The sequence below is a fragment of the Crocodylus porosus genome, unplaced genomic scaffold (assembly GCF_001723895.1).
Source record: "Crocodylus porosus isolate Cpor-Errol unplaced genomic scaffold, CroPor_comp1, whole genome shotgun sequence".
Taxonomy (NCBI): Eukaryota; Metazoa; Chordata; order Crocodylia; family Crocodylidae; genus Crocodylus; species Crocodylus porosus.
Genome location: NW_017728906.1, coordinates 26,648,339 through 26,667,124, shown reverse-complemented (window position 1 = coordinate 26,667,124; position 18,786 = coordinate 26,648,339).

Genomic DNA, 18,786 nt, shown 5'->3' with positions numbered 1-18,786 from the left:
TATTTGGAATCCCTTCAGTTTATCCAGGTCTGAAATGACAATATTTTGTAGACTATCAAAAAGACACAAATAAGTCTTTTTTTTTTTTTTTTTTAACCACCCACAGCAATTTTATACACACAGGACATTTTTTGTTATTAAAAATATATACATTTAAGTAATACTATAAATAATATTATGAAGTTCTAAAATGTATTTTAATAAGCAATGTTTTTAATCAGGGCTCACTCAGAACAACAGACACAAGACGATGCCATCATCAATTATGATTGAGTTTCATATTTAGCATACAGCTTTTGTTAATGGGGTGTAAAAGACTGAGTAGCAATCAATATTTTATGATAACTGTACAACTACAGCAAAATGGGGTTTGTAATATGAATTTAATACTTGGGAAAGGTGCCAGATCTGCAGTCCTGAATAATGAAGTCCTCAATTTATTAATGTAAATTGTACCGACTGGCTAAAGTTAGCACAAGCTTCCTCATAGTCCTTCAGGAATACATCTGTAGAGGAGAAAGAAGTTTAGTCTCATTGGCCTAGTTTGTCTCCATACTTTTTGCTAAGACTTTGACAGCCAATTGGCCATTACTACGGAGATTGTGCAATAACTATTTAATGTGAAATTCATGAGTCCCAGAGGATAGAATCCAAGTCTCCCTCCTTCCCAAAGGAATTTCTTACTCATTTGTGTTACAGAGTCAGTTTACTTTCCTTTTGTCCCATGACACTTAGCCTAATGAAATGTAGGGAGTATCTATAGCCTGATGTGCAAGCCAGTTTCTAGGGAAATTGGAGGTGTGGGTTCAGATCCACATTTAAGTATGGCCAAAACCCACATCTCCCACTTCCTGGACCAGATGATAGTGAACATAAAAATACCTTTTTCAGATCTTCATAGGAAATTAGGAATCACAATGCCTAACTTTTGGACATCAGTCCCTTATAACAGAATACCTAGCCTTGATTTAGATATACAAAATGTATGTGCCTCAAAATAGAATACACAAATTCAGCCTTGCTGAATTTAGAGCTACTTATGCTACAGGAAAGGCTGAGAAAAGGTGGCTTCTTAGATCCCCTCCATCTTTGGACATAGGCCTTTTGTTAGGTCTTGCAAAATGGTGTGGTAGTGGTTAAAACATTTTACAACAGTCATAGAAACATGTCAACTTCCCTATAGACTTGTGCTGGAGGTCACCGTTAGTATACCTAATTGTAAATAATTCCTGGTTATTCAGGCTGAGAACCCAGTAGCTATGGAAGTCAATGACCTTAAACACTGTGGCCTAATAGAGCTTGTAGTTTCAGTCTTGATTGGCTCATTCAGGTCTAGGGGCAGCTATTTGTCTACACTTGAGATTTCCAGTACAAAACCATCAGCTGAAAAAGTGGGCACTAACACTTCTAATTAAAAAAAATGCAGAGGTCAGGTTTTTTTCCTTTCTGCCTGCCATCCCATCTCCAACAGTTAAGTGGTTAAACCACTCTCATAGGATGTAGGAACCCTCTTGTGCCTAAGGGCACTCAAACATACATCTCCCACAAGACAATCCTGACACCAGTACAACATGTTATTCTGAGATGCAAGTACTCATAACCCCTCCAGTTGCACAAACCTTCCAGATTGTACAAAAAATTAAAATTTCATTGCATCAGAGAGCATGTAAGCATGACTTTCTAGCTTAGTAGTTAGAATAAGGAGGGAGCTGTAGGTTCCATTTCCACTCTAAGGACTTTTAAACAGTCATTGAATTAAATGTATAATGTGAAATAGTTTGTATGGTATATGGTCCTAGTATTTAAGACACTCTCTTGGGAAGTAGATGGTACAGATTTGACTGCCCTCCAGCTGAGGGACAGGTTTAATCCAGGTCTCCCACATTGTGGCTGATGTATCTAAAAACTGACCTAAGTACTGACCAGAAAAAAGGAGTGGTTCAGTTATATATAGTCATTACATATGTGGGCCTTTGCTGTCTGGGGTGTCTCTCAGAACACCCCTGTAATATATAGTCTTTTAACAAAAAAAGCAAGTAAACACAAAAAAAGAAAGGGAAAAAAAAAGAAAGTCTTATTGTCCTGGACACTGGGAGAAATCTAGGTTAGAGCTCTGTAAGAAGCATTTATACCAAATCCCATTGTTATTCAAGGTAGGTCGCAGTTTACTGACATTGCATGGAATACTGCAATATCCTTCTTACTCCCCCCTTACAGGGCAGTAGTCTTGCCTAGGCCAAAACTCATGTAGCCTGCCTGAGCACTTGCCCAGCCAAACCCTCAGGCTACCACTGGCAGCACTAAATGAAACCTCTGTTTCCTGCCTGTGTCCTCTCTCCGGGTAGCATAGAGTCATTTACAAAGAAAACTGAGTATTGCTGATTTTTCTCTTATTTCATATTGCCATGGGTGCAGACGATTGTAGATTCAGCCTCTGCTAACAGTTAACTTGCCTTAAGAACTGATTCATCTGCACTGATTTCTGGCAATGGGCAAGTTTCCTAATGGAAGTAAAAAACATAGTTGACTGAAATCTACATCAGTGCACCTGAACATACAAGCATCACTATTTTCCCATTTGTCTGGGAAAACAAAATGCATGTGCAAAATGTAGATTGAGAAGCACTCAGATTTGCTTATGCTTAGTACAGGATGCAGAACCAGAAACCCATGAGTCCAGCTCAGAGACACAAAATTCCCAAAATCTTGGATGCATTCAATAGCCCATAAAGGAGAGAGTTTCGCCATTCTCATGTCTTAATGTCAATTTCTAATCACTCTAGTCACTTGAATAATTGTTTAGAAGTATGTTCATTAGTCTGTTACAGAGTTTCGGTATACTACTAAGAGTTACACAGATACAAACATAAGGCAGCTAGAGCCACAAACTGTGGGTTTGTCAAGCCACCACATTGTTGTTTTATTAGTTACCATTTTTCACTTGTCATTTTTCCTGGCTATATGAATAATAATATCCAGTGGTGTTACTATCCTTAATGTAGAGTTTCCTTCATAGATCAATCCCCCCCATTAAAAACAAAAAATCCACTGGGACACAGTGGGTGAGTCTAAACAAGATTCTTAATGTACAGTAACCTAATAACAATGCACAGTAGTATGCTAGTCAAAACTGTGCTAATATGCTACTACGCAGTAGTATTAAGCTACTGTGCAGTAAACGTCACTAAAAAATCATGCGCCTGTGCTACAGCTCTATAACTGTAGTTACTGTGCATTTAGTTACTACTTCATTAAGCAAGAACTAAACTAAACATATAGTAACTACTGCACAATAATATATGTGTAGATATGCCCCACGGGTGTGTCTACATGTACATTAGATCTGAAACAGTTTACTCATAACTAAACTACTCATAAGTATTGCTCCTGGGCAGGCATCTACACATGTAAGGAAGCAAGAACGTATTTGCTGCTAATGGCAACAAACTTCTCTCACTTCTTAGGGCCCCACAATGGGTCCCAGGCACCACTAGGGGAAGCTCTAGGGTCCACCTGGGTGCTAGCTCTGGGGCTGGCAGGGAGCACTGGGCCAGGAGACAGCTGTCTTCTGGGCAGGACTGGGTCACTTCCTCCTGCTCCTAGGGATGCTGCTTGCCACTGGGGCAGGGGCAGTGTTTCCATACACACAGCCAGGGGCTTATTACTAGCTGCCCTACTGGCAAAGAAGGCAGAGGGCTGGACCTGCCTCAACCATGAATCTCTTTCCAAGCCCCATGCCTCAACCATCAGATCGGGGCACAGGGCTGGGATCTGCCTCTGACTGGGATGGTTCCCAGCCCCCACTCCACAAATGCATGGTGGGAGCTGGGGAGCTTGTTCCCAGCTCAGCTATATGATCACAGGGCCAGCTTCCAGAGCCATCTCTGTGGTTGGTTGTAGGTCCATTGCTAGGAGAGCCTGATCTCCCAGTGCCAGCTCTGCAGTTGTGTCACTGGTGCTGGGAGATCTTTATCTCCAAGCACTAGCCATGTGCTTGGAGACCATGGAGCTAGCTTGAGGAGATAAGAATCTCCCAGCACCAGCCCTGTGACCATGAAGCTGGCACTAGAATGTAAGGATGTCCCCGTACCCACTTCCTGATTATGATCTCAGAGTGGGGGGGCTTGGAGGTCCCTGCTACTGGAGTAGCGGGACATAGTCCCTGCCCTGACTCTGGTGGCAGAGACCACCCCAGCAGCAGACAGCTCCCAGGGGCAGAGAGCAATGTCCTGCCCCCTGGTGATTGGCTGATTGGTAGCAGATTTGCTTCTGGTCAGGCATCTACACAACTGCTACTATGGAGTTAGTATTCACAAGTAAATTTGCTACTTGCATTTACAGGTAAGAAATGCACTTGTAACAAGTGACATTTACTGTGCAGTAAGCATATGCACATGTAGACACACATGCTTACTGCCCATTAAGCTATGCTACTTCACAGTAAAGCATTTCATATAGACACACCCAATGGGCTTGCCTACATGTGCAAATAATCTGGGAGCAGTTTACTCTACAGTAAAGTAGTGTAGAGTAAACTATCCTGGGCACACATCTACACATACAGGGACATGGGAGCAGACTTGCTGCTCCTAGGAGCAGATTGCTCCTGATCCCTGTGGTCCTGCACCAGGCACCTGCATCAGCCCGGGGGAGCTCTAGGCTCCTTGTGGGTGCTAGGTCAGGGGCTGGCAGGCAGCTTTCTCGTGGCTGGGCCTGGAACATTGCACCCTGCCTTTGAGGGCCCCTGTGGCCACCAGGAAGAGCTCCATCCCCCAGGCCAAGCTGCTAGCACTTGGCAGCCATCTTTAAAACTCAGCCGGCACTGTGCTCTCTAGGCAGTCTGTTCCTTGTGCTCACAGGAACAGCATGGCACATGCAAAGGCAGCACATGGCAGCTGAGTTTGTGCCCCCCTGCATTCCTGAGCTATGGCTGCCCCAACCCCTGGCCCTAGTAGTGAGGATTAGGGTCCCTTGTTCCTGCTGGCTGCCTCACTTACCCTACAGTGATCGTCAGTCACGGCCACCCACTGTACCCACAAGGCCTTGATCTTTATGTGGCACTGCCATGCTACCCATGCTTCTGCATCCCACCCAACAGTGCTTCATTTATGCGGATGTTTGAGTGCCCTCCCTGCATGAACTGCCTTTTGACCTCTGTATTACCACAGAGTGCCATGAGGTTCCCAATCTCCTCCTGGCTCCAGTTAGAGGCCCAGGTGGATGGCAGAGGCATGCACATATGGGTAGGGCTGGGCCCTGACAGGGAGAATGAAGATGAGGATGTCAAGGTGTTCTGCAGCAGCTCTCTGGCCCTCTGTGCAGCTGTCCCAGTATTGCTGGCATTTAGCAGCTGACAGCAGTGCCCAGAGCAATGTCATGGCAAGGGACCAGGAGCCACTCAGTTGAAGCTATGCCCCACAGCACTTGCTGTGTCAGGACAAGCTTCTGGGGGTGAGCAGCAGGGCAAGAAGCCTAAAGGAGCTATCAGGGATAGTCAGAGGGCACAGCAGGCTTTTCAGCAACCACCTGGCCCAACAGTGGCAGCCCAGCCCTGGACAAGGAGAGGCTCCTAATGTGCAGGCCTGAGGTTAGGCTCAGGCTGCCCCCTAGTAGCTGAGCAGACCCAGCATTAAACTTAGTTTGAGGCCTGAGAAGTGAAAAAGCCCTGGAGGCTTGTGTGGCATCTCTGGGGTTGAGCATCATGCTGGGGGATGTTTGTGGCTGCCTGAGGCCTCTTTGTGTAGGGCACAGGGTCCTCCAACTGGGGTATTGATTTTTTTTTTTTTTTTTTTTTGTAATTGTGGGGTGGTGGTGTGCATGTGTGTGTGTGGTATGAGTGTAGGTGGGGGGGTTGGGAAGGTGGAGGTGCTGGTCTTGTTGTCTGGTTCAGGGTTGTGCATGCTGAGCTGATAGTGGGAAGGTTGTGTGCTCAAGTCTGGGTGTGGACCCAGAGACTCAGTAAAGTCCAGTGGATGTTAGTTGATTCCAATTCTCATGGCACAAGCACTCACTGTATCAATAGCTCAGGGCAACCCCACCCCCATCTCCCCTCCCATCATCGCAGGCACATCCAGCCTCCCAGCCCCTGCCACCTAAGCAACCCCATCCTCAGTGTCTGCAGTCTCTGCATCTGTGCACAGAACGTCAACTCAAGGTGGCCAACATGGTAAGTTCTAGACAGATGGCTGGCCATCTTCTGAGTGCATGAAAGATGGCCAGCAAAACAGAATGATTGAAACAAACTTAAAAATGTGAGACACCTGCTGTACACCCATATTCTAGCATACATCTGAAGTCACACATGAGCTTCCTCACTAGCATCCAACCTCTTGATGCCATACCCAAGGAAACATGACTGGATGTGAAAAAATGAGCAACACCTGCAATGCTCGCTGCTTGAAGGCACATGTACAATGAAAGAACTTGCAAAGTACAATAAATGAGCACAAGCATATATAACAAAAAGGTCAATTGTGGTGCAAAAACACAAGCAGCAGCAGAAGAATGAAAGAGGTGTGAATGAGGCACAGGTAAAATGAAGACAAGACATCTGGAGCACAGTGCCTGCTTGGATGATGGAAAGAAAGCTCCATGCTAATGAGTGTGACTAGAGGAACCTGTGGCAGACGACCCATGGCCATGCCTGGGATGTCCATACTACCCTTTGTTGTCAAATTATTGCTCTACTCTGGTATTTTGTCCTACAGGAGTCAGAGGAAATCGCTTGCTTTCACGTAAAATTGGTCTTCGCTTGTGTGGGAGCACCCTGCATCTAATTCTTGACATCCCATTCATGCTATAGAGTGGTTCATTTCAGCTATACAGAGAAAAGTGGTAGTTTAAGAAATATTAGAGAGCAAAAGGGATGCAACAGCCCCCCAAAACTTGTTTCCTCCTCAAACTATTCTGTCACCTTACTTTCATGCCATTATCAAGAATTCTGCTTATTTTGTGCTCTACAGCAACAACAGGCATGGTGGGCAGAGTATTTACCCTAAAAATTATCACTGGAATATATTTAATTAAAAATCCGTTTTTCATGTGAAAGAGGGCAGGAAGCAATTTAAAGAAAACAAACACTATTCAGATCCCAAGTACTAAAATAGGATCACATGTATAAAAATCTATAATTAACTAATATTACAAAGATTAAACTGGGTGCCAAGTAAGAGGGCCTTGACAATGCGTCTGGGTTTGTTGGGTTGTTGTTTTTCGGGGGAGGTGGGGGCTGTTCTTTTTTTTCTTAAAGTAGAAAAAGGAAAACATTGCTTCAGGAGGCTGGACAGCTGAATGATCATGATTTTTCCTTGCTATTGGTGGTTATTTTGGGTTGAAACAACTACCAACACAAAATTTAAGCTATATATTGTCTGTGTTGAGGCTTGGGCTGGAAACTACATAAAATCCACAGAACATCACAGAGTTTATACAAGAATAAACAAGCTCTGGTTTGATTGAAAACAAAGACCAACAAGCAAGCACATTTTGATAAAAAGAATACTTTTTTTAAAAGACTTTTTAACTGAAATTAAGGCCAGATTTTTCTCGCTTGGACTTTACCAACAAGAGCCATCTCCCCCTTCTCCACTTACTACATCCTATCAATCTATGTCTATAATGGAATAACGTATAACACGCTTACAATCTCCTGTTTCACAAGTTCATGAACTGCACTAATTAGCCCAAGAAAAGATCATGGTATTCCTTCAGTCTGATGGCAGGAAACTAGCTAACAGAGCTAGTACATATTCAAAATCTTTTAAGTAGCCAGCAAGCCCTAGAAGATTGTTGACTTCAAACTGGCAGATCAATACTACAGCTAACTGGGAATTTTTTTTTAGCAGAGATTTTATTTAAAACACCCACACAGGAAATGCCTGTTTTATTCCCCCCCCACTCCCCCAGGTAAGATGCAACTTTCAACAAGACTTTCAGAGTGTTTTAACATGCACTTTGGGGGAGGAAGGGGAGGGAAGAACAGCACTTTAATTAGAGCAGCTCTAAGAGCCACTCCAGTCAGAGTGCCACAGTGTTTCATGCATCCGAGACCCTGCACTTCAAAATTATCAGCAGGGGTGCTTTAAGTACAGCTTGTCAAATGAGCTTTAACTAAAGTGCCTCAGTTCCCTTTTTTTTTTTTTTTGGAAGTGTGGGGACACCGATACACAAGATGCAGAGGCTGGAGTGTGCTAATTGCAGTGCATTGGAGCAATGTCCAGGCACATCTACAGACACCTATAGATCCTGGATTGAATTAGTGGTCAAAACCAAAGTAAACCAGGGTTTTAGTGAATGCTACTTGGCTGCTATAGGATGGAAGGTCTCTTTCTTGCCCCTCTGACCTCAAGTTCTTCTTCAGCTGGAATTTTTGTTTTCTGATGAGTGCTCATGTGTAACAACTCATTCAAGAATTTGCACAGGCAGAACACTCTTCACTATTCCACATACCATCACATATCCAGTCAGAAGTCTTCCACAGCACGCAATAAATATTCTGAATATTATTTCAAGCACCACCTGTGAAAGATCTGAGGCACTTTTTGGTGGTGCAAGTCAGTGGGTGCATCTACACACGCAATTAATTCAAAACAATAAGCTCTGGCACTTATTGCACCAGAGGTTATTGCTCCTGGGTGCACTATTTGAATGCGTACCTAGGACTGCAGCACACCGAACTGAAGCAGAACAGGCTAGCATTAGGTCTAGGAGTCAATCTGGCAGCCCTTGCTCTGAAACGCGTGCACTCTAGCCACCCATGTCAGTGACTACACATGCTGCTGTTCATAGAAACAAAAACAAACCAAAAACAAAACGCCCAACTCTGCATCAGGGTAGTACTTACCTATATTTATAAATACCACCCTGGTGCAGAGTTTATTATCTTACTCGAGCCTAATAGCCCTGAACATGTAGACAAAAGACATTTACTGGAGAGCCAATTAGGCAGCTCCATAGTAAATGTTGTGTGTAGACATGCTCTGAGAGTAAAAATTGTCTCAAGGGTTAAGAGAAGCAAATCTGCCAACTTTCCAGGAAGTTGTGCTCTGTGTTGGCCTCAAATGGTTTCTTTTTTATATAAAACTCCTACCCAAATTTCCATTTCTAGACAGTCTGTGAGAAATGGGGGTTGGAGGGAGAAGAGACCCCAATCATCAGCACAGTATCATAAAAAGTTTGTTGCTTGTGTCAGCTGCAGCGTGAAGTCTTATGACTTCAGGAGCAAAAGGCACAAAAACCTTTACTGATACTTTGATTTCACGTTATTGCAGAACATTCTGCAAACTCCAAGCCTCCAATTAAAAAAAAAAAAAAAACAGAAAAAAAGTTAGAACCTTTTCTTGTTTCCCAAGATGCAGCTATCAAGCTGTAAACATATGTCCTGCTGCACTCACTATTGAGTCAGCCTTGCCAAAGAAGCCTAAAACTTAATAGCAATGGATGAGCAATTTCCCCAACGTACTCAATCTTGCTAAGGTGTGAACATCAAAGTCTAAATGTTAACTTTATTAAAACACTGTAAACATAATTCTTTGTTAAAGTAATTTAGTAAGAAAATGAAAGTTAATGAATACTACGATGTTAAAATACAGTTAGAACAAAGCTAATGTTTGCAATTCAATAGCAAAACTAATTTACCAAAGTTATTATTTTGTCTATTTTGTGGAAAGGCCAAGAGAAATATTCAATATTCTAGCACTCTCTCACTCCTAAAATAAATAGGAAATTCATCATAAAGTTAAATAAAGAGGGAATACAATGGGGAAATAGCCACAAGTGTTCCTTTCGTTTAATCTTTCAATTTACCAACATTTGGTTGTTAAAAAGAAAGGAACTGCTTGACATTGTGCGTGTTTTCAATTTAATTGTACTTTTCAAAATGTCATGCTTGGTATTGTCAATTAAATATAGGGGACAAAAGTTAAAACAAAAGGTCTATCTTATAGGCCAATTAATTTTTTGCAAAGAATGAAAAGGCTGATTGATGGCAACTGTTGTGTGTAGATGAGTAATCAATGAGCTGCAGAACCTCCCAAAAGGAAGTCAGCATTTGATTGTAAATAAACAATCTAGTAATTTGTGCCTCAGAAATATGATGAAAGTTGCATCTCTCCTCCAGCAACTGAACCCTCAGTTTTGTGTTTTATTTCACATTATTAAGGACCCCCTAGTTACAAACAGGTATAGAATCTGTAAGGCATATACATTTTTGGACTTACAAGCTTAACCTGTGAGCAGACTACAAGGTATGTGCTTCCACAACTGGGGTTTCAATAAACAAAGTTCCTGTCTCAAATAACTTAGAAGAGGTGGAAAAGGAAAACATTAAAGAACAGGGGACTCATTAAAAATAAGAGAGAGAGAGAAGAAAAAAGTTATAATTGAATACTAAACATCTGCCAAATAATATATAAAACTTTAATCAATGTCCAAATGAGAACCTTAAACAAGAGCAGATAAAAATACTGTGCAAATAGATGTCTTAGCAACTGTTTAAATGTTGACCAAAACCTATTTTTTTAAGTTACTGAACTTCATTATCCTTGGGCAAATATTGAACATAATGAAACTACAGTATGTCAATACATTTTGATACTAACAAAAAGGAAAAAGCTCAATAGAAATGAGAAGGAATTGGAGAAATCTCCCTGTATTTCATTTTAACTTGCTGATTAAGCAGTTAGAGAGACATTACTTCACTCTACTAAAAAAAATCCCTCTGAATAATTTTACACTGCAAAACTTTTTTCCATTGAATTGCCTGTGTGTTCCAAACTCTGACCTTGCCATCTCAAAATACATGTTGAAAAGTGAGTGATCTTGTTCCTAGAGCACTTCATCTTGTGCTAAAACTGTTGCAAATAGAAATGCACGTTCATGTGGAAGACAGACTGAAACAACCAGTTAATTTCACATAGATCACCAAGTAGGCTATCAGATAGAAACACCACCACCATGTAGTCAAAAGTCCTTTCCTGAAATTGAGATAAAAAACATCTTATTAGCACTCTGGTCATTTAGTAAGACAGAGCTGGGTATGCAGACTTTATCTTCACTTCGGAAAGATTGTATACATGTTTGGGATTTTTAGTTTCATTTTTTTCTGCGAGCAGTTCAAGCAGAAATTTTTGCACGGCCTGAGAAGGGATCATTTCTCTTCACAGCAGCAACAAGAACAACATGCCTGTTCTCTTGATCATAATCCAAATAAGTAGCCCTCACATGGATTAGAACACACAGCATGGAACTACAAACATATTTTTAAAAAGAAAAATAGAATCTGTATTTTATATGCTCTTTTCTCCTTGTTGTCCTTTGCCTTCCTACACAGAAGGTATTTCTTTAAAGTTCAGTTAAATGTTTTGTTCTTGCTTTGTATAGTAGCTATTTATCACAAAAGAACATCATGTTATTAAATAGTAGTAACATAATAGTTTTACAATATCACTGTTTTACAACATTTTCACTGACAAGTGAATAGGATTAACTTATCTCCTGAATGCAAAAAGTAATGGTATTTCTTTGTAAATTATACTGCCTGTTTGTGTTTTTTTTATTTTTATTTCTGCAAACACTTATAATTTCCACATGTGATTGGTTCTAAAATTGCTTATTGTCATAAAGGGTGCTTTACCTTGCAAAGAAAAAGAAGGGAACATATGAACTTGCTTTTGGGAGGCAGGGTAAGAAGCAGCAGGAACACCAACACCTTGATATATGGTACCACACCTATAATAAAAGATAATTTCATTCCATGGAAGAATAGAAATAATTTGAGTGGAGGATCTCTCTGCATTTGTTTTTTTGTTTGCCTTCTTTTTAGTTCAAGATTATTGGTTCGAAGTCCAGTTGCTGAATAACTGCTTATTATGACTGGAAGATGTACCAAACAACGACTTATTAAAAACCAGATAAAAGTTAATTAGATGAACCACTTTCTTCCATTTCAATTCCATTCCATATGTTCATAAAATGTATTAGACATGCTCTTTTAAGGTCATGTAATAATGTGTTTAAATATTATACTTGCCATCAAAACATGTCTCAGACATAACATTATTTAAGCACCTTACATGCGCCTCTCAAACACTTGTTAGCCTGTGCAAGTGTTAGGTGCTTGTACAAGGTTACACTTGTACATGCACCTCTCAAACACTTGTAAGTGTGGAAGAAGGACTGTCAAAAACCATTTGTGAACAAAAAAAACAAAGGTTTGAGGAGGCAAAAAAAGGACTTGACACTTTCTTTTAGAAGTAAATCCTTGTAAAAGGTCCCATGTAGCTTTTCAAGTGAGAATGTGATTACTTCACCTAATAGGAGTGAATATTTAGAAAGGATATATAGAGAACATGTTACTGGTTTAATTTTTACTATAGGTCCAGATTCTCATTTACACTACAGTCATTTCTCATTCCTCTGCCAATGTTCTTAAAATAAACATAAAACTACATATACTTCCACTTTAAAGATGCTTTAGGCTCACTGGTTAGTGTAAAAGGAGCCTTCCTATAAATTGTTATTGTTATTTTGGGCTCCATTCAATGGGCATTGCGTAAATAATTCTGTAGGAAATTCAGTACCTACTCTAAAAAGTTTATGGGCCAATTTAGAACTGCAGTGTTTCTTCAGAAGTCTTATATTTTCCAAGGCACTCTGTCATTGTTTGCCCAAGTTCATGGACTAAGGCAAGTTGGGAAATGTAAATAACATTTTAAATGGAAAAAATTAAAAATTAAGAAAAAAAATTCCCACCTTTATTTTTTTTTCAGTGTAGATCACAACTTTCAACAAGACATTATTTTCTCTTATCCCTCTAGATTTTCTCTCTTAGAACCAAGACTTGGGGAGTTTTGAGAGGGAAAAAAAAAAAAAAAGAGTAGTAAAATAGAAATATTTTGGTTGTTGAGGTGAGTTGAGAGACCAAGTTTTACATTCCCAATCTGGTTGATTCAGATTATGGATTAGAATTTACATCTACCACATCCCACAACTGCTTTTATGACTAGGCAATAGAGTCAGTGTGCTTCTCTCCCAGCAAGATCATCAAGTATAAATCAAACAAACATGTATTGGGCCAGAGACAGAAATCAGGTGAAAAAAAAATCTAAGTTTGAGTCCCTATTCCAATATATATTTTTTTTATTCAAACAAGAGAACCATTTGCAGCAGAAGCTATTGCTAGACCCACCAAGAATAGTTTGGTCACTGTGCCCACCACCTTTGGTATGTGTTGCAACCATTATGTTATTGGTTATTCTGGCCTCCCTCTCAGTTTGTTCATGTCTTCAGATGCATCAAGCTGCCAGGACTTCTGGGTCCACCTGGTTGTGTAATAAGATTTCTGCTCCCTTCCCCCCCCCCAGCAATCTTGAAAAGTTTCTCAATACAGGAAAAATCTTCCTTCCCCTAAGTAGGACTATAACACAGCATCTGCTCTGTTTCAACCCCTTGCCAAAACCTCATTGTTAATTTGAGGCATTGGGCAGCAGTGCAGAATAGTAGCAAGAAGTATTCCCCCAATATTTACTGCACTAGATAAGGTAAATATTGAATGGGAACATGAATATATGGGTGGATGAACAAGGACAGTTACACTTTCCTTCTAACACACACATTCATTTATTATTTTTATATAGCGAGAGGATCACCCTAACTAATGGATCTTCATATTCAGTAGACATTGTGATGAATTCTCCAATGAGTTAACTGTTCCATGCTTCTCCAAGTTCCCACTTTCCAGGTTGAGGAAGATATGGAAGTATTGGTAATACTGGGATCATTTTCCTTCATTCAAAAGCTAGTATTTCTGATATAATCTATTATTAGAACTAGTATCTATGGACAAAATAACACATTACAACCAGCTCATATTAATAACACTTAAACTTGAATGAATGTTCAAGCTAGCTGGCTAGTGTGAAATGCACCGTATGCCAGCATTTCTCAATCCGTGGGTCGCAACCCCCCCCCTTTTTTTTTTTTTTTTTAAACGAGAATATATGAAACAGTTGCAAGCAAGCTTTAACAATGGATTATCCTGTAAAAAAAGAGAGCAATATAGGAAACTGTTGCTTTTCCCCTCAGAAGCTGTCAGAGTTTTTGCAAGGGGCTATTTGGCCACCACCCCCCATCCCAAATACTGGAGGTGCAGGGTACTGGGCTAGGAGTGAGGGGCACTAGAGTCAGGACTAGCCACTGATGTTTACAAATGGGTCCTGGTACAAAAGGTTGAGGACCACTTCTCTAGGCACCTTAAAATTAAGCCACTTGAGGCCAAAATTATTTTTGAGCTGTACTAGACAGCTTAAGTCTGCTTAAATTTCTAGATGTTTCATGGAGATCAAATGAGAGGTCTTCAGTCTTCCAGTATCTTAGGAGGCACTGCTTCCAAGTAACTAGCTGTCCTCCTGGATGATTATGCCCCAAGGTGACAGTATGGATGACTGGACAGCGGAGCAGCAATTGGTGAGTGAGGAAAGGGGGAAGTGGGTAATAATATATATTATTATGCTAGGACTATCATTACTTCAATACTCACTAAATCATAAAGAAATATGTTATAAAACATGGAGCAGTGACAACTGTTAAGGCACTTTGCTGGTATGTAGGAGTTCCCTCAAGCACAGAAGAGGCTTTCCCAAACCTTCCCCCCTGCCTTTGAAAAAGGAGGAAAAAAAATAAAAAGTGGAATGGGAAGCTTTTTCCCCCCCTTTTTGTGGGTTTTGCTGTTCAGAGGATTATAGCTGACCAAAATTATACTATGCATAAACAATAGCAACTATTAATATAAAAAGTACATGAAACATTTCAGCAGAAAAACACTAAGAACAGAAACAAAATGCATGGGGAAATATGAATCTAACATTTAGTGTAAAAAAAGCTCTCTCGTAGGTCTCTGAAATATCATGAGACAATAATGCCCTTCTTGGTAATTGTTTTCACACCAATTTCTGGGTATTACATGCACTCTTTTAATCCCAATATCCAATCTTTCACCCTTATTTCTGATTTAACAGTGACTGCATTACTGCCATATAAGAGCTACACTCTAGCTAGAAGAGCCTTTTTATATTATAACTATTTTCCACCCCATGGAGAGAGCTTCATCACCGAAACAGGAATATGCATGTTTCTACACCCATTATGGGAAAGGAGGAAAAAAACCTAAAACCCCCGCAAAAACAGCTTTTTCAAATAGCTCTTCCATTCTTGAATTGTTCTGAAGAATGAAACAGGCCCTTGATTGTACCCAGTAGATTTGGGATCACCTGATCAATGGGTGATATCCAAGATGAGTGTTCTTGGATACTCTTAGGTCAATTTCTCTCTCAATCTGTAATTAGATATTCATGCACTCAGAGAACAGAGAGTAAAATTGATGTAACATCCCAATAAGGCCACTTCCCTAGAAAGTAAAAAACACAGGTTCTAAAACAGGCAGAGAGGGTAATTCATAGAAGAGTATCCTAACTATTGAGAGTAATGCTTTTCAGGAGATTGCCTGGACCAGATCAATCCTCTCACTCCAGGAGAATTCACAGCTAAGGATATCAAGTGGTGCTATATTCACCTTTTCAGGCTGCCCTTGAGCACCTAACTCCTGCCTCTCAATATAGTTAAATCATGCCTCTTTTCATTGTTTCCTACTGCTTAATGTTGGTGGTCCTCTGCTCACCATTCTGTTCTCCATGAATCTTAGGGCCTTGTTACACATTCATCTTAAGTGGCTCTGGGAACTCTTAACCCCTGTCCACACATTAATAACTTAAACTAGTTTTAAGCATACTGTAGACAGCTTAGGAGTTATGCCACCCCAGTTACCCAGCTCATGTTCCATTAATCTGTGGGGATTGGCCACACATAAGACACCCAAGTTACAATTCTTCAACATCCCAGGATGCAGTGCTCCCCACCCTCCTGTTCTGTGTGGACAAAACTTCCGCCCCCACTCAAGAACTCTACTGCTGGGGGGGGGGGAAGGGTTCTGGTACCAAGCCAACTCTACCTCCCACCCCCCAGAGGTATGACCTTCCCACCCCCAGATGTGCATTCCTGTGCAAACAGCCTACAGAGCACATGCCAGCTAGCCAGTTTAAAACACATGGAAGTGGGACATGGAAGGAAGAACAGGTTAAGTGGTCAAATCAGGTCCCCATGAGCTGGTGCTTCCTTAGCCAGGCAGGGGCAGTAGATTCCTCCAGAAGTGCCTTCCTTCATTGCTCCCAGCCTCTACCCACACTGGAATACACAACCCCTGCCCCCATCCCAATTTATTAAAGTCACATCTTCTTTAATTTAATCTTTCAGTAACTGGACTTCCTTTATTTCAACACCTATCCCCCCACACCCATTTCTTCTCACCTCCCATTTCATTACCCATCCCCATCCCATTAACTATCCTCCTCCCAGCTTCATGCTCCTGCCCTGTCCCCCCAGTTCATCTCTCATTCATACCCACTTAGAGCAGAGATAGAAGATTGTCCTGGCTTGCCACCTCTTGTGGCAACTCACAATTATACCTCCTAGTCTGAACCCTGCCTTCTAGTGGCAAGAGGCAGATCTGCAGATTGGGGACTGTCAGAGAAGGTCTTAAACCTTAAACTGTTACTGCTCCAAGCTCAAGCTAGCACTAACATCTATAAATATTTGAACAGCTTGAAGTGCAACATGTGGCAAGGCCTAAAGTTTCCAGTTCTCCCTATGCATTTTATAGGTGACTGGGTGCCCAACTCTGAACTTATATTTAGGCCCCTATTTCCCAGTACTATTCTAGGGTGCTGTAAAACATGTACATTAGTGTAATGTAATATGATGTGTTGTTATTTTGTGGCTCTATTTTTGTGCTTAAAAAGCAAGTATTACTCACTAGAAAGGAAACCTTTTTTCGGCTAACTTTGAAAAGCTCTTTGAGCTCCTTCATTTGATTTTTTTTTTTTTTTTTTAAATATAATGGTTTCTTTGTAGGAGGGTCCTTAGCAGATAAGCAGAGTTCACAAGTGAATGTTTGTCTCTTCATATGCAAAGCAGCACTGAGAGAAAATATTCCAAAGTGTCAAATGAATATTTTCTCCTTTGATATTTTCAGTAGCAGAAGACTGACTGAGTCCTCCTTAGCACCAGGTAACTTCAAGGTATTATTTAACATTCCTGAAATATAAAGCACCATGAAACAATAGAGTAAAGATGGAAGTTAAGAGTTAAATAAGAAAAACGGATTATTTTCAACATACCTGTTTTGCCTCACAAAGACAGCTTATACTTTGTGGCTGTTTCAGGAAATTTGAATTCAGTACAGTGTAATAAGTTAAGCAATAAGTAATGCAGAATCCAGCATTTTATTTATATCATAATATATAATATGATCTAGAATTGGTTATTAATCTTGGTTATACAAATTACTGGTAAAAGCATAGCAAAAAAGACTGTATAGAAGAGAGGGGTCTAAGTAGCCTTAGCAAAAGAAAAAGCTAAAGAAGATTAATATGTTGAAAAATAGTAGGGGGGAAAAAGTGTATTTACTTTTTTTCCCCTTATTATTTGCTCATCACTTTAATAGAGGCTGTTTGTCATAGTGAAAAACTATCATAAAACTGTTTGGAAAAGGTGGGGGGGGGGGTGTTAAATGAAATGTAAAATTAATGAGCCATGTACTAATGGCAATAAGCCTCTTCAGGATATGTATTAGTAGGCTGTTGGTGCATTCCTTGGGTGGTTGAAGTCAGTTAGCCTTCAGCTTATATCTCATTCAAGGCATGCAACCAACAGCCAGAGCACACCCTATCATGGCCTATTGAGATCGCGATCTCCCGTGGTTTGCCAGGAGGATTCATTGCCTGCTAGATCTCCACTCCTCTTTCTGTAGGCCATTAACTCCAAGCAGCATGTTCTTGTTTGTATTGCATTCCATCTTAATTGCATCAGTCTCAAGATGAACAGAAACAACTTCTTCCTGCTGAGGCTTAACTGAATAAAAATTAACTACTTGGAATTCCTGCTAGAATTCTGCCCCTAATTGCCTGCTATCACCTGGGAACTCTCAATGTCACCATTTAGAAGGTCCTAGGAATTCATTCTTTAATTTGCTCCCATCAGGGTAATGTGAACCTCCCATTGTAAATAACTGATATAAAGACCAATAAAACTAGTTGGTGATGGTCTATTAGCTTTACTGGATTTGGAAAGAGCCAGAGAGGTAGTTCTTGGCTTAGCTTCAAATGGACAACTGGAGAAGGGCCTTGCTAATGCCAAGTCTTTAGTGTGATTAAAGCACTGTGTTGAGAAACTGGAGATGCAGGTTCAAACCTCCTTTCACTCCTAGGTGAAATTTCTCCATAATCTGAGCCACTCAACTACTGGTAGTATATATAGGAGGTTGCTCTCCTCCTTTCTACCCTGGGAACATAAACATGTATATCACTGTACCTGCCTAGACAATGTATCAGTTACTGAACATGCTCCAAGGAAGAGTGTATGCCAACAAATTCAAACTACACAAATAATAGAATTGCAAACTGTGAGCAAGTCCTGGAGCCCTTTAATCTGATCCCAGCAACAGTCTCTCTCTAGGATCAGAAACAGAAACTATAATACCCTAAGGTTCTTCTGCTTCCCAGGGCCCAGACAAAAAGCAAACAACCATCATGAACATACTTATAGCATGTTCCCAGCAACACAAGCTTCAAATCCCCAAATTAATCTACATCACAGGGCACAGAGATGCTAATACAAAACAATTCCAAAAATAAACAATCCCAGCCAAGGTTAGTGCTCACCCATAGATCTTCCTTT